Here is a 16,418-nt window from a genome sequence, read left to right on the forward strand (position 1 = left end):
ATAATTTCTTTCTTTCTGTCTTCTCAAGAGACCTTAAACATAAGCCTGAATTACTTTTCAACATTTTGTGGAATAGGATTGAGGATGATAGCCCATTTCTATTCAATTTTACGTGCATATTGGATGTTCTACAAATTCGTGCATTACAACCTCAATTGGGCCCCAACTAGCTATTGCTTGAAAATATTCACTCCCAAATGATTCTCTTTTCTATCCTCCAAATGTGTTTTTAAAGCCTCTCCCCCCCCTTTTTTTTGCACATTTCTAACTCTACTGGTTCTTAGCCAAGTATTTTGACTATTAATTCACTGAAATAATCGATAATATCAGACTCACTCACCTTCCAGCCACTCCTCTTCAAATGTTCCCACCCCTTCACCTATCAGTCACTCCTCATTGGCCTCAGAGGAAACAGTGGGCCTGCTCCTTGCCTCGCTAGTCCTGTCCTCTATATTGCAGTCCTAGCACTTCCTGGCTCACCCACGAAAAGGTGTCATCAATCAAGCCATTTCTCCCCCATACTGCCTCTGTGGCAGCCTCTCCTCCTTTCCTTGTTCATACCCTGCTTCTTTACAAAATGGAAGTAACCCCTTAGCCCAACAGTTCTATTTCTGGAAATGTATCTCAGAGCAACCCTCAGACAATATACAGGTCCATAATCCAGATACCTTTTCCAGAATTTCTCCCCCAAAACATTCCCAACTATACAGAGAGGGTCTCTAAGGGATTTTAATCTCTCTCATTTATATTTGATGGTATTTGAATTTTTACATCCAGAATGCATTACTTTTTTTTTATCAAAAGTAATAAGGATTTTTTGAGCATCAAAAACCCTTCACCTGTATCCAATTAACCACCCAATGCTATGGATTCTACCTCTGAAGTGAGGTTCAGGTCTAACCTTTTCCTCCTGCTGTCCTCACTCCAGCCCATGCTCAGAACTTCTCAGATGTTCACAGATTAGCCCTGGGAGCTTGCTGATTGATTGAACTTCTTGACTCTATTTCAGCACTTCACAAATCTTCCACAAAGCTATCTCCTCTAAAACTCTAATTGGATCATGTCATTGTCAGGCTCAGACACCTTCAGTGGCTTCCCATTACCTTCTAACTAAAGTAGGAACTTCTTACAAGGTATATAAAAGCCATAAGAAGATGACCCCAACATCTTCTTCCAACCTTCTCATCTCTTTTCATCTCTCTCCATAAAACTTCATCGTAGCCAGACCAGACCTCTCCTTTAAACACCACCTCATCCTTGGCTGTGCTTCTTCCTACATCTGGAATTCCCCTCCCTTCCATGTCTCACTAAATCCAAGTCCCACTCATCCAAGCCACACCCACCACCTTGTGAAGTTTCACTCATGACACTCATTAGAATTAGCTGTTCCTGCTTTGTATCCCACTAGTTTCCAGTCTCCAATATTCTACCTACCATACTGTTCAGCACAATTATGCATAAAGCTTTACAGCCCTCAAGATTATGAGTTTTTTGAAACTAATTTTTTTCATGTTTGCATTTTTCTACATACATAGTATGTGGCATATACTAATTGTTGAGTAAATGTTTATTCTGATGGGTTTGATAGAACAGCTCATATCAGCATTAAGTTAGTATCCTTTTCACTTAGTATTATTTTCTATTTCAATTGCTTTAATTTTCAAGTTTTACACAAAAGTATTACAATTAAAAGGCTTAAGCATGTTTCTGAGCTCTGTTTTAACTTGAGGAGAATAGAATTTTGTTCATAAGTTTGGCTCTTCAAAACATGTTCAATATTAATAATAGTGGCCTTTTATTGGGTATCTACAATATGCCAGGCATTGATTCAGTATCATGCATTCATTATATCATTTCATCTTCTAAAGAAACCAGTGCACTGCAGCAAGTACTATTTTATATCCATTTTGTATATAAAGAAACTGAGTCTCAGGGAAGTAATGAGCCCCAGATCATAGAGTTAGGTGGCGCTGCCAGGCATCAACACCTAATTTGTCTGACTCCAGAACCCATACTTTCTCAACTCAGTCCTACTGTGTCCTCATTAACTGCTTTCGGGGGAGAGTTATGATGATGACTAGGCGGGGGTCCTGAAAATGAAATTAGACTGGTATGGGCAGACATTATAGGCTGTATCCCAGAATGTCTCAAGAAAAATATAGCACATTGATTAGAAATACGATGTACAGGCAGGGGGAATTAGAGGGACAGCACTGGTGTAACCAGGCATTTAATAGTACAAGAAAACCCTTGTAATTTGCAAACTCGGGGTTTGGAATACATGGTGTGATGAAATCTGTCCCTCCAGTTTTCTCTTGTTTAAGCCCCAATCCTCACCCCCAAACCTTACCTTGATAAACCTCAAAAACTGCCCTGAAAATGGCATTGGAGCCTATACTCATTTTGGTCATTTTTATCCTTAAAATGCACATCAAATTAGGGACTGGGAAAACATAGGTGTGAAATTAGTGTGATTATCTTGTGAGTCTCTCAACGTGGCAACCAGCTTCATACTGTTTGTTTTTCCATCTTCATTTGAAACTTGTTTCTGTGCTATATAGAAGATGTCTTAATAACACTCTTGAGATAAATAAAGAGGAAGGAAATGTTTGGGAGAAAACATTATAAAACATTTGGGAACACTTGCCCTGTGTTAATTGAGCTTTCATTTCTAGGTGGGCTATTTTGTCGTGTGTAAACCAAGAAGGGTTTATGTTTGTTTTCACATAGCCTAAGCCTAAGCTTTTGCTCTATATCCAAATCTACAGCAATTCCTTTTTTTTTTTCCACTCTCATTTAAATTTCTTCTCAGAAGTCCCTTCCTCCTTCCCCTTAAGTGTCTCTCCCATAACAAAGTGGCTGTGGGGGAGGGCCTGGAGACTCAACAAAGATAAATGCCTCTGAACACTAAGCCAGATGCCAAATGTGTCTACCGGAGGAGAATTACCCAACTTCCCTTTATTCATTTTCTGCCTTTATGGTCTTACATGTCTCATTAGATCATAAGCCCACGAGGAGAATTTGTGCTTTTAGGATCTATTAGCAAGTAGTACATTATGAATGCTGCAAAGATGCTCATTTTTCTAAGTATGCAATGATGTAAAGTTATAGTAGCCATCGAGGAAAAGAACTGACCTATTTCTTGTTAAAATTATCTGCAGTTTTATGTCTAAAAGAGATAAGCATTTTATTCAAAGTATTAACCTCCAGAAAAACCTCCCAGGCTAGTGGAGGAGCCTTGGTGGGGAGTCAGAAAACCAGGTTCCAGTCCTCTTTCTTCTACCAACTCAAACTGGTCCAGCCACGTTACCCACTTGTGGGAGTCCTTAAAATACTCTTTCCTACCATCCTCAGGGGATTTCTAAGTATCGAGTGAAATGGTCTACCTAAAAGGGCGTTCGATAGTTTAAGACAATAACTGATTGTGGAGGGTGTTACTGTTAGGTCAATTGCTTTGAGGTGATTTCCGGTTCACCATGGTGAAATAACATACACATTTCCTTTTACTCCCTCAAATCACACTGAACTAAGAGTAATAAATGTTTAACAGACACAAAAAAACACAGAGTACAAAGACAAAGCAGCAGGGGATGAGAAATATCCACAATTGTTTGGAAGATGTAAAGCTGATCAAGGAACCAGAGTGAGGAGAACGCCGAGTGCCAAGTGCCTAGTGACACAATCCGTTCATAGCGCGAACAGGAAAAGCTCAAGAACTGCAGGCGTCAGTCATCTCAGGATGGGTGAGTGGGGCGGGGCTCAACTAACGCCTGAGTGGCAGTCTGAAGAGCAGCGGCAGTGGGACCACCCACAGTCCTTTCCTCCACGACAGAAAAGCTCCCGTTTCATGGTAACAGGCACAGTATAGAGAAAGGAAGAGACACCAGGCAGAAATCAAGAGAGTTAAGTGTAGGTATAAACAGTGAATGGTGAGGAACCCCTTCCTTCTGCTCCACCCCAAAACTTCCTGACCCCCTGACATAAGTCATGAAGACAAGCCCTGCCTATGCATTCACTGGAAATTTAGAAATACGGTGACAAATACCAGGAAAGCAGCTAATAACATTGAAAGTGGTTGCCCAACAGGCCTGGGAACTCCAATATTCACAGTAAAACCCTTGAAATACTAATGAACCGCTTATATGTATTACTTTTAACAGATGAAGAATATCATAAAATTTCCACAAAAGGGCACAGGCAACACAGATTTTTTTAAGCTGAGTCAGCCAGTCAGACGAGAATCAAGTGTGTTTGACAGTGTTTACTTGGTAGTTTACCACTTGTGGAAAGGCTGTCTTAGAGACAGGGCCCTGGGTAATCTGGGGCCCAGCCACTGACACTCCTGCAGTGGACCCTGGTGCCAGCTGCCTGAGCCTCGATTGCAGACAGAGAGCTTGCCTAGTAACTTCCCTCCCTTCCTCTGGACTCTCCTCCTGACTCATTGCTACCTGAGTGCTAGTCCCAAAATGTGGGTCTGATCAGGTCGTCCTTCTCTAATTCCTCTGATGTTCCACGCGGACTTCAGAATAAAACCCAGTCCCTATAACCCATCCAGCCTCATCTCCTGAACCTCCCCACCCATGGTGCCCACCCAACAGAGAACTACTTAGCCCCCTCCTAACTCCCCATGCTCATGCCTACCTCACATATGCGCTTCCCCCTCCCTGCAGCCTCCTGTCTTTCCTGGCAAAGACCCGCTCCTTAAAAAAAAAAAAGGCTGAGAAATCATCATCCAGTTTCAACCCAACAGGGCTAATTACTCGCTCGTTACTCTATACTCCCTATGATCATACTGTCTGTTGCAATTATTTGCTTGAACAGCTGTCTCCCCCACCAAACTAGGGATTAGGTTTAATCATCTTTGTGTGCACAGTACCTAGCCAGACACACAGTCAGCCCTTAAGAAGAGTTGGCTGAATGAACCAAGAAGAAGTGAATTAATCTCACATTAATTTGGGCCTTGGCACACCTTAAATTTGAAAGTCTCTAAAATGCTAGTGTCACTAAGTATGAGTTACACTCCTAGTTGGCTAACCTCTGAGCTCCTAGGGAATGGAGTCTAAATATCACCTCAAATGCAGGAAGCATATCAATGCTCTACTGCCCTCAGAGAAAATGAGAGGAACAGACGCAAGGTGGGGTCCCAGTGGTGAAGCAGGTGTATCTGACCTTTGGAGTGGGTCATTTTTTAATATCCCTGTCCTCCATACAAGAAAATTATTTCCTGTCATAACTATTATTTTCTTGAGGTGCTCTGTAGTTTTAAAAAATGACAAATTTAAGATGAAGAATAAACTTTAATTTTCATGACGATATTTAAATTCAGTAAACGATTTCATGCATAAACTAAAAGGTGTCATTGCAAAACAAAAATATTACACCTCACAGTTCACACTCAATTTCACTTTTTAAAATATTAAACATAAACAAAAACTCCAAATGGTCACAAAGAATGATGAAATGGAAGTAACTCAAGTTCCCTTTCTTCATGTTTACAATCTTCTGTTATCATTGTTAATTTCTAAGCTACTGTTTAAAAGAAGGAATATTTGTTGGCCCGGCCGAGTGGCGCGATGGTTAAAAGAAGGAATATGAGGCACTGCTGAGCTTGGACACAGAAACTACGCTCCAAGGGAGCTTGAACAATTCCGAACCTTCATGACCTTACCCTCCAGACCAACACCTGCAGCTGAGTCGGCCTGAGTCAGGGCCGACTGTACAAATGGGGCCTCTCCAAATAAACTTCTATGGAGTATCCAGATTTTATTAAAGAAGAGGTAATAAAAACATGTTTAATTGGAATCTTAGATATTTATATATATTCATAGAACTCAACAGTACCCACAGCAATTGTTTAGCACTTAGACCAACAAAATATTTTATTTTGTTGGGAAATATTTTACCACTGGCATTGTTTAAAATTGCTGGCGCATGGTGACAATTAGAAGCACACCAACTCGTAGTCAGGGTGGAGGCAAGACAAGTCGGTCTTTGGGGTGCTTTCTGCCCTTTCTACTTCATTTCACCACCATCTCCTTGCTGTCCACCTCATCCCGAAGAAGCACACGAAGGATTTCAGAATTAAAATACATAGGCTTCTTTCAATATCACATTTTGTCTTCCTCTTCCCACTCAAAGCCTACATCACCACTCACTTAGGCAGTGAACATGGAGTTCGGTAAAACATACAATGTCATCTCCTGGAAAGATTAGGATCATTAAAAAAAATCACATTGCAAAACACAAGTTCCCATGCTGGTAAATTCTCTTAGATACTATGCTTCAAAAGCTACAGTTTGACCCTAAGTGCACTGGAATCTGTGCAATAACGTCTCTGTACAGCCAGCTCTGGTGTGGCACCTAGTGCCTGGCAAAATCATGCTTTTTCACATTTTTTATTACGTAATGAGCAAATCGTAGGGACAGAAAAGTTAGCACTGCACCTAAAAAAAGAACATATATTTTCAAACGGGCAGTATCATGTGCCACAAGTTATAGTTTATTGATCAGCCTTGTTAATAATCAAAAAGCTTTCTGAAAAGCATATTAAAACAACCAAAAACAAAGGGAGAAGAGGTGCCGACTGTTGTTGGCACTGCGAACCATCACTTTCCACAATCACATAGACAGGTTTCTTCCCAAGCTTCTGGAGGAAGAGGACTGAGTCTTTCAGTCCCACCAGAAACCTTAAACAAAATGAGGTGCTTTATATCTACGTGGAGCTGAACTAAATGGAATTAAATGAGTATTTATTTGCTGGTCTATAAACACATAAATAGTTTATCGATTCTCACCAGTTTAAGTCAGTGATAGAAAGAGGATCAGAACACAGATTTCCATGTGACTATTTCAAACACTAAAACGCTCCAAATTTCTGAGTTTAAATAACACTTTCTCCATTTCAGAAGTAGGGAACTGAAATAGAGCAGACTTTTTCTTTCTTTTTTTTTTTTTAAAGATTTTTATTGGTGAATTGGGGGGATGGGAACAGCACTGGGGAATTGGGGGAAGGGGGACAGACAAGTTGCTGTGGTTTTGTTCTTCAGTCTAGTTGTGGAGGATGTTGCTTCACTGGCCCAAGTTGGCACCATCATTGCGCTCTTCCCGGGTGAGGCAGATCAGTCGCCGGCTTCTGGACGGCCGCTCACTGCGGCTGCTGGCCGCTCACGCTGGCTGCTGGCTACACACGGTAGCCCATGGCAACCCACTGCCACAGGGACTGCAGCCTACGCCGTCGCTGGCGACTCACGGCAGCCCAGCTCCAGGTTGAGCTGTTGTTCAGCATCTTAGCTGTGGAGGGCAGTGTCACTGGCCCTCATATGTGGGATCCGAACCGGGGCCCTCTGGCATCCCAAGAGAGTTCTTAACCATCGCGCCACTCGGCCGGCCCCAGACTTTTTCTTTTATCTATTATTATATCTGTTGCCGTTATTCCTAAACTCCTCTCAACACTCAAGCTTGATCTCTTCCGCATTTAATTACCCTTATTGCACCCAAAGTCATCTGTGTTCAAGAAAAGCATTAAATACACAGAGAACAAGAAATATATGACATTCAGTATTGTCTTCGTTTCAGACAACAATTCTGTATGCATGTAGTGCTGACTATAAACAAGGGAATAATTTAACATTATGACCCTCATATTCAGTGGTTAATTACTTTTTCGCTGTCCTCAATATATTTCTATTGCATCAATGGGAAACTGCAGTAGTCCTCCAGTGACCAAAATTATACATACCAATTGTCATGAATATTAATTAAAAGCTTTGTGTCTTCATGGAAAACCATCTACTTCCTACTTCAAAGGCATTGACTTTCAGTGCTATAAAAAATTTACTTCAGTTAAAATTTTTAATCAGTAAGATTATAGGTTCTTTTGTTGTTGCCGTTGTTCTTCAACTTTTGGAAAGACAAATCCTTTTAAATGAAGTAATTGATCTACAACATTCTGTCTGTATGAGAGCCTATTTCAAAAGAAAATAAATGTTCCATGTCTGACTTATGAAAAAATAAAAATTATCAGAAAAAAGCTGAACAGTTATTGAAGCTTTCAACAACAGAGCGAGCAGAAGCTGAGAGAACTAATCAACCGTGTTTGTTGTGTGTCCAGCCCCCCGGGGTGGAGAACATTGTGGGGGTTGTGAAGACTTTTCATAATCTTGTACACACGGTTCTTAGGGAACGCGTTCCAGGGTCTGCACATATGTGCACACACGTATAAGCACGCTTGGTGAAGCATTCAGTGCATGGAAGGGACTACACTAACTCCTATTCTTATGGGGCTTTGCTCTTTCTCTCTCTTATTTCCCTCCTTGTCCTTTGAGAACAGAACAGGCAACCAGGAAGCATGAGGTGAACAGGACTGAAAGAAGACAGTGCCTGAATATTGTGCGAAACTGCTACGCTTACTTTTGGTGGTGTTACCTCCTGGAATAAACTGAATTATACCAACAATGCAACAAAATTTGCAAAACTTTAAGCAAAATTCAAGCCATTTCATTTCAAATAGGTACGTTATTTCACTTTTTCAGGAAGAGGGCCTTTATTTTGAAGAGACTTGCAAACGTAGTTATTTTTTTACACGTAGGATATTATTATAAGATTTTTTTTTGTAAAAGAAAGTCAAGGAGAAGAAATCAGCACTGACTGGGCAGCTAGGATGCGCCAAGGACTCTTCCAAGGGTTTTACTCAAGTCTTAAGGGTGCCACCCCGATACCAACTGAAACAGCCCATCCCAATTCTCCACTGGTTTCTGACCACTCTTTCCCTGGGGCTCTGTTCTCACAGTGCTTGCTCCTGGCATGAGCCTCACCCAAGTCTTACTCGTGGCCCCATTTTCTTCTACCAGGACTAGACCTCTGTGGAAATGGGGCCCGGCACCCACCCCTTTCTGGAAGTCCGCTGCACACACCACTATGACATAGAAGACTGCTGGAAGTTGGAGGGATCAGAGGAAATCATAGCATAGAATAGCAACAAAACTCTAAACTTAATGTTTGGCTTTTATGTTTTTAAAACATTTCTCTGCAGACAATAACAAGTGTTGGCAGAGATGCGGAGAAGTTGCAATGTTTCATATGTGGCTGGTGGGAATGCAAAACGGTTCTGCCATGTTGGAAAACAGTTCGGCAGCTCCTCAAAACGTAAATATAAAGTTACTATGTCATTCAGCAATTTCACTCCCAATTATATCCCCACGGGAAATGAAAATGTATAGGACATATATGAAAATAAAGAAAAAAATGATTGACATTTGTTAAAATGGTATGGAATGCTTTATTCGGGACTACTGCAATAGGTATCAAGATTAGCACTATAGGAGAGAGAGCGGGCTCAACTCCAAATACAGCAAAAATAAGTGGGGATTTATAACTAACGAGCAGAGTGAGGGGGTCAGTGGATGAAAAATTACTAAAAAGAGCATCAAAGGTAGAGGGATTTTTGCTAAACTAACTGAATAGGATTCTTGCTGAAGGCTGATCAAGGACTTAAACCTCAAAAGTGGGGTTGAGGAATTTGATCAGGTATCAGGGATGATTAGATGTCAAGGGTGGGGGATTCTTACTAAACTGACTTAGCAGGATACTTGCTGAAACTGAACTATGCAGGCTTGGCAAGGTCGAGGCCTAGCTGAGAAGAGGGCTCAGGATCCTGACGAAAGTTTTGCCAAGGAGAGAGTCTTTGTCAGTCCACACAACAACCTGTAGCGTTGTTCATAATAGCCAAAAAGTAGAAACAACCCAAATGTCCATCAGCTGATAAATGGATGAATAAAATATGATTTATACATACAATAAAATATTATTCCACAAAAAATAATTCAGTATTGGTACATGGTACAACATAGGTGAACCTTGAATCATTATGTTAAGTGAAAGAAGCCAGTTGCAAAAGAGCACGTATTGTATGATTACATATATATGAGACATGCAGAAAAGGCAAATACATAAAAACTAAGACTAAATTAGTGGTTGCCAGGGGCAGGAGAGACAGCGGGGACTGACCGGTAATGGGGACAGGGTTTCCTTTGAGGGTAATGAAAAGTTCTAAACTCACCCTTCCTTACACCCCACCAGTCACTGATGTGTCCCCCTTTTAAAAAGAGGAAAAGACTACAGTCAGATCTGACTTCTAAGTTTTATGGTTTCTTTAGCTCAATAACAAAATTTCAAATTAAAATGAAGTGTGTCTGTTGTATTTTCAAGGCATGCACTTCCAATAAGGTTACCATAAATTGTTAAAAATATATATTCAAAACAGAAAAGATAAGGGCATTATCATGTAATAGCTACAAGGGTACTTAAACATCAAATAATAAATATAACATAAAGAACACAGTAATAGTTCATTTGAAACGTAACAACTATAATCTTAAACCACTATGATTAAATCTCAATCATTGAATTCCTATCAGTATTTATGCCAATTCTGGTTGTTTTGAGGACATATTAACAAAATATTAAATGTTTAAATAATGACTATATTGAGGGAGAAAAAAATGATTTGCAAATCAAATGGAGCATGACATATGGATATGTCACAAAATAATTTAGCTAACTACATACAATCAGCCACGAAATGCTTCTTTTAATGAAATAACAATGACTTCAGGTGTCCAATTAGATTGTTAGCAAGTTGAAACTACAACCATTCATTATGCTTAGCTGAAGATAGCCCCTAACCTGAACCCTGACTCTTGTTTCGTGTGGTTTCAAAACTTTAGATGGTACAGGAAATCAGAGGGACACTGAAATCAGTTAACTCAAAGAAATGGTACTGAGGGAAGCTAATAATGGTGTATAACTTTGTGGAAAGGTCAAATTCAGAAGCTGACCGTCAATTATTTCCTTGCTTTACTAAAGAAAGAATAACTGTAAACAGATTTGAACAGCCTGGGAATATAGCTTAGGATTGTATTTTTCTGCAAATAATGGAAAACCCTGCTACAGTAACTTAAACAGATAGAAGTCTCCACAACTAGAGTCCAGGAGTAGAAAATCCAGGGCTGATAATGTGACTCAATGATGTCATCAGGTATCAAGCTCATTTATCTTTCCATTCTAACATCCTTCACTGTAGGCCTTTGTTCTCATGCTTGTTGCCTCATGGTTGCAAAATGGCTACTGCACCTCCAGGCATCACATCCAGTTCTAGACAAGAAGAAAAAAAGAAGGAATAGAGGAGGAAAGAAATGCAAAACTTTCCCTGAAATCTCTAACAGTCTTCTGCTTATATCTCATTAGTCAAAACCATACCAATAGATACCCTTTGATGTAAAGTAACCTGGCAGGAGTAAAAAACAAAAATTAAAAAATCAAGGTCCTCAAGGAAGAAGGGTAGAATGGATACTGGGTAGGCAAATAGCACCGGGTTTTACAGACATATTCTCAGAGGTTTGCAAGTTCTCTATAAAAACTTAAATTTCTTTTTGGTTTTTATTTTATTGTAACTTATTAATATAATTTAAATATTGAGCTAGATGGCTATCTTACGGTTGTTTGAGCCAGGATTGCTTTGTCATTTCATTGTCCATGTTGACATCTATATGTATTTATGATGGAACTGATGCCAATACCATTACTTTAATTGTCATGGTCTAATGAGAAAAGTAAAGAAACAGGGTAGACAATACATAAATGATATGTTTGGATGAAGTAAAGATCAAATGACATCATGGCATACTGTACTGTTAGGAAAAATAGATAAAATAGTCTGCATCATCATTAGACAAGATTTTGCCTTTAGCCAGTCTTTTGAAAACGTACACTTCCAGGCAATGACAAAGAGATATTTGGAACAGTTTCTTTATTGCTTCCAGTGTCTGGAACATAAGTAGTCAGAAGAGCCATGCATTTAGAGCAGCACCAGCCCTCTAATTCCAGCATTTCATTAACAAATGTGAGTGTTCCTGTTCCAAAAACATAAAAACTCAGAAGCTTTAAAAAAGAAAGAGAAGAAAAACTGGGCATATGCACATCACTGTGTCTACCAAAAGCTAGTTTCTTCTGTAGGTTTTGTAATATAGTCCCTTGATCGCTTTTCAGTAAAAAGCAGTCACTGGAACTATTAACCATAGTTTAAAAGAAAAATCACTGACTTTAAAGTCTCTTCAGAACTGGCTGAGAAATTTGATGAGCTTCCATCTTGCTGTCCAAGAAGTATGGCGTTGTGTTGCTGCTGAGTTCTTGCCCAGTTTCGTAGCTCCTTTCCACTTCATGGTAAACAGAACTCGTACGGCATCCATGCCAAGCATTTTGTCACTATGACCAAGACAGCTTGTGGAATCAGACTAACCCTGTCAACCTGCCTGAACTGCCAAACAATCATATAACAACAGATAGTGACGGAGAATCCAAAAGCACAAAGCATAATGGCTCCAATTTTAAATTCTAGAAGCCTTCCTTTTATTCCCTTCCTTTGGAGAAAGCCTTTCTTTGAAAGCTCTACAGCCACCTGGAGCAGTTTCAGGGGGTTTGAACACTCCGCTCTTCTATTTAAAGCCCCTGAAAATGCCATTATAGGAAGAACTAGCCACCAGCAGCGGGAACATGACAAGTATCAGGCTTCAAAATGAACTTGAAATGGCAGATTTTTCCATCGAAGGGTCATCTATTTAATGAGCCCCAACCCATGCTCAGAATCTCCCCAAGCCAATCAGGCTTTTTTTCCTATTTGAGTTGTACCTTAAACTTTTCCTTGGATAAATGTTCATGAGTCGTGCCCTGCCTAGCACTCGCTGATGGGCAGCCTGCTCCTGGCCAGCCTTCTCCAAGTCACCCTTCCTCTCCCCACACGCCATTCTTCTGCCGTGAAAGGAAACTACCCAAAGCCTCTCAGAAGCTGGGGACACCCAGCCTTCATTAAAATTTCACATGAATAGTATGAGTGAAAGATGTTAACCAACGTGATCACTATTTAATTCCAGGCGGAGCCAAGCCTCCAGCTGAGAGTTCTCGTTCTTCTGGGGCCCCAGAATATACAAGAAGATCCCATTTATAACTGGGAGCAGCTCTTTTTTAAATCCTGTTTCCTGTATTCCTTTTATTTTCTCAACATTTCATACCAAAGCTGGCCTAAGTCCTCTTTCTTTCTTCCTCATCCTCATTTTCCTGGCCAAACTCTTCCAGAAGCACGAGAGACTTACATGTTCATTTTCTCCTCGCTCCTTCTGCTCTCTGCCCTTTTGTTTCCGACTGAGCCCTCTCCGGTGCGAACCCGCCATTTTAGAACCTTCTTCCAGGGGGCACACTGACTAACTCGGTCCCTGTAATAGAGGGCAGGGTGTGAGCAATACCTGGCAGGAAACTCCAAAGTTCACCTGAGGATATTGGAGTGGGGAGGGCCACTAAAACTGCCACTTCATTAAGTCTTGGTTCACATATAGCTTCATAATACCATCTGGACTTCAACTGATGCGAATACATCTCCACCCAGAAGGCTGCCTCTCTTCTTTGTTCATCAGACAGCATAATTAAAGTCATAATACTTTCTGGCAATGTGGTTCTCAACACCCTCAGGCACTAAAAGAACAGGATTTTGTAACAAGAGGGTCATTCAGAATATGGCCTGATTCTTGTTTTCCTAGGGATTATCTAAGTAAAAAACTCAAAATTTAAAAATCCTTATAGATCCACAACTCACAAAGCCCCTAGACTGTGTGACCAAATTGAGAAACTGTGAGTTAGGTAGTCTAAAATCCTTGTCAGCTCAGACATTCCGTTCCTCTGAGTGAACCGAGGTAAGTTAACCCCAAAAGATAGTTTGACACCTGAATGCCACCACTGATATTCTTTTGTTTTGTTTTTTTTTAAGATTTTTTTATTGGAGAATTGGGGGGATGGGAACAGTGCTGGAGAATTGGGGGAAAGGGAACAGACAAGTTGCTGTCGTGTTTGTTCTTCAGTCTAGTTGTGGAGGATGTCACTTCACTGGCCCAAGTTGGCACCATCATTGCACTCCTCCTGGGCGAGGCAGATCAGTCGCTGGCTTCTGGACGGTCGCTCACTGCGGCTGCTGGCCGCTCACGCTGGCTGCTGGCTACACACGGTAGCCCATGGCAACCCACTGCCACAGGGGCTGCAGCCTACGCCGTCGCCGGTGACTCGCGGCAGCCCAGCTCCAGGTTGAGCTATTGTTCAGCATCTTAGCTGTAGAGGGCGGTGTCACTGGCCCTCATATGTGGGATCCGAACTGGGGCCCTCTGGCATCCCAAGCCAGCTCTTAACCAACGCGCCACTCGGCCGGCCCCCACCACTGATATTCTGATATTCTTAACCCTTAAACAGCTTCCTTCTTCATGGACACTGAGGATGCATCCAGGGAATAAATGGGTTTGTCAGCAAGAATAACAGGAGCTATACCTCACAACTGACACTAAGTTAGCCCTGTGGAGTTTAGCTATGACGTTTATAGGGCTTCCTCCATAGGGTTCATGGTAAGGGGTGAGCCAGGCAGGGCTTCCTTGCAGAACTCACTGCAGGCACTGGTGGAGAATCGCAGTCCATACAGTGAAATGACTGCCTGCCCATAGTTCCCACCCCGCCTGGCCTTGACCCTGAACTTCAGACTTTTAATAATTTAATTATCCTATTTCCAATCCTTGCTTGTGAGCAAATGCTTTGGGGAGTGCCATATTTCCCCATGTATAAAATGCACCCTTTCTCAAAAAATTTGGGGTCTAAAAACTGGGCGCATCTTATACAGTGGTTGTATGAGCGCAAAAACAAGCGTAAAAAAAAGTGGGAAATGCAAGTAAAAAATATCTACAGCCACTGTATGAGACGCACCCAGTTTTTAGACCCCAAATTTTTCGAAAAAGGGTGCATCTTACACATGGGGAAATACGTATTTTCCAGCAAGTATACACTTTCACATATTAGCCATTTCCCAGCATCAAGCCCTTGTCCTTGATCTGTGGCTTCTCCACATCTTCCCCCAAATACACTGCACGTCTCCACTCCGCGTCTTAGGATTCAGTGTTCCCTCCGGGGTTTTACTCAAATGCCCACTTCCTACTGGAACCTTTTTCCACTGCAGCTTACAACGAGCTTCCCTCATACTTGTAATTATATGTTGCTTGTAACTGTTAACTTTTTTCTCTGTCCAGATACATCCCAGTTATGTTGTAAGATCTTTGAACTCAGAATTTAAGTCATTATTCTATCTTTATTTTGGGGGGGGAATGGCCTAGAGCTAAGAGTTCATCACAACTATAGGTGACACTAGGTCAGAAGGGAGAAAAGAAGGAATGGGATACAGGGGATGACTGTTTTGACAAAGTAGCAAGGGGTAACGATGGGGCTGGGTGGCCCTGGTGGCATTGCTACCAGGGTGGATAGCAGTACAGGAGGCATCTGGAGACCCTCCTCACCCTTCTGCCCGCAGCTCCTCTGGGCTTCTAGATTCCTGCCTCACTGCAAATTTGGCTGAGAGAAAAACCTGAAAGGAAAATGCCAAGGATGACCTAACGTGACAGTGGAACTCAACACTGAATTGTTTGTTTGTTTGTTTGTTTTTTCTGCCCCCTGGCTCAATCAAGATTTGTCATCAAAAACTACTCAAGAAACTGTGTCTCCTATCTTATCCTGTGCCTCAGCTTCAAAGCAGATGAACCATTCCTGATACAAAACGGCAAAGCCGCTTTGATAAAGAACACAATACTAGTTCGGTGATCAGAGAGTTGCAAAACTTCTCTCCTCTGGTCAGGAAACACCCAGGAACACAAAGCCTGGGACAGTGGGACGAGGTCCAAGTCCTGCCTCTGTCCAAACAGTCTCCCAGTTTGACTCCCTGTTCCGTATTGTGAAGGGTCAGGGAAATCCTCTGTATTAATGATATATGAGGAATCCTGGGGAGGGACCGAGCGCGCACACACGCACACACACACACACACACACACACACACACACACACACTCACACACACGCGCGCGCGTACACACACACACACACACACAGAGGCACTGTCCCTGACCCTGCCCCTCTCCAGAGCAGTGACCCTGGGAAAGACACTTAAGACTGTCCTCAATTTCAACACAGCCACACACAGCAGGAAATGTGAATAAGGGAAGACAAAGATCAAAGAGCACAGATGAAGCCAGGGGAAGAGGCAGAGAAAAATGGAGAGGAGGATAAAAGAAAGAGAGGGCAAGGGGGAGGCAAGGCAGGAGAGAAGCAGGAGGGAGACGTGCAGGGACAGAAAGAGCCGTAATGAGGTAGTGCATCCCATTTCATTTCCTCTCCTTCATATTTCCACATCTTCCTGCAGAGCCGGCAGCCTTCCTGACTGAAGTGGGTGGGATGGCGCCTGGAGGCGAGCCTGGCACTTGGGGTCCTGGTCCTCACTGGACCCTCGCTGGGTCTTACGCTGGAGTCTCTGAAGTCCACACACTTGAAAGTATCCACTCCAGTCAGCTCAG

General features: G+C 41.9%; 1 long non-coding RNA gene across 1 annotated transcript in view; it reads right to left on the reverse strand.

The window, feature by feature from the left end:
• Positions 1-10,523: 10,523 nt before the first annotated feature.
• Positions 10,524-16,418, reverse strand: part of LOC109394191 (uncharacterized) — a 37,942-nt gene continuing 32,047 nt past the window's right edge. The window contains exons 3-4 of the long non-coding RNA XR_002126404.1: positions 13,146-13,265; positions 10,524-11,151 (exon numbers count right to left, since the gene is read on the reverse strand). This is a non-coding gene — a long non-coding RNA (uncharacterized LOC109394191). The remainder of the gene's footprint in view (positions 11,152-13,145; positions 13,266-16,418) is intronic.

This window comes from Hipposideros armiger, unplaced genomic scaffold (genome assembly GCF_001890085.2).
Source record: "Hipposideros armiger isolate ML-2016 unplaced genomic scaffold, ASM189008v1 scaffold_415, whole genome shotgun sequence".
NCBI classification, from domain to species: domain Eukaryota; kingdom Metazoa; phylum Chordata; class Mammalia; order Chiroptera; family Hipposideridae; genus Hipposideros; species Hipposideros armiger.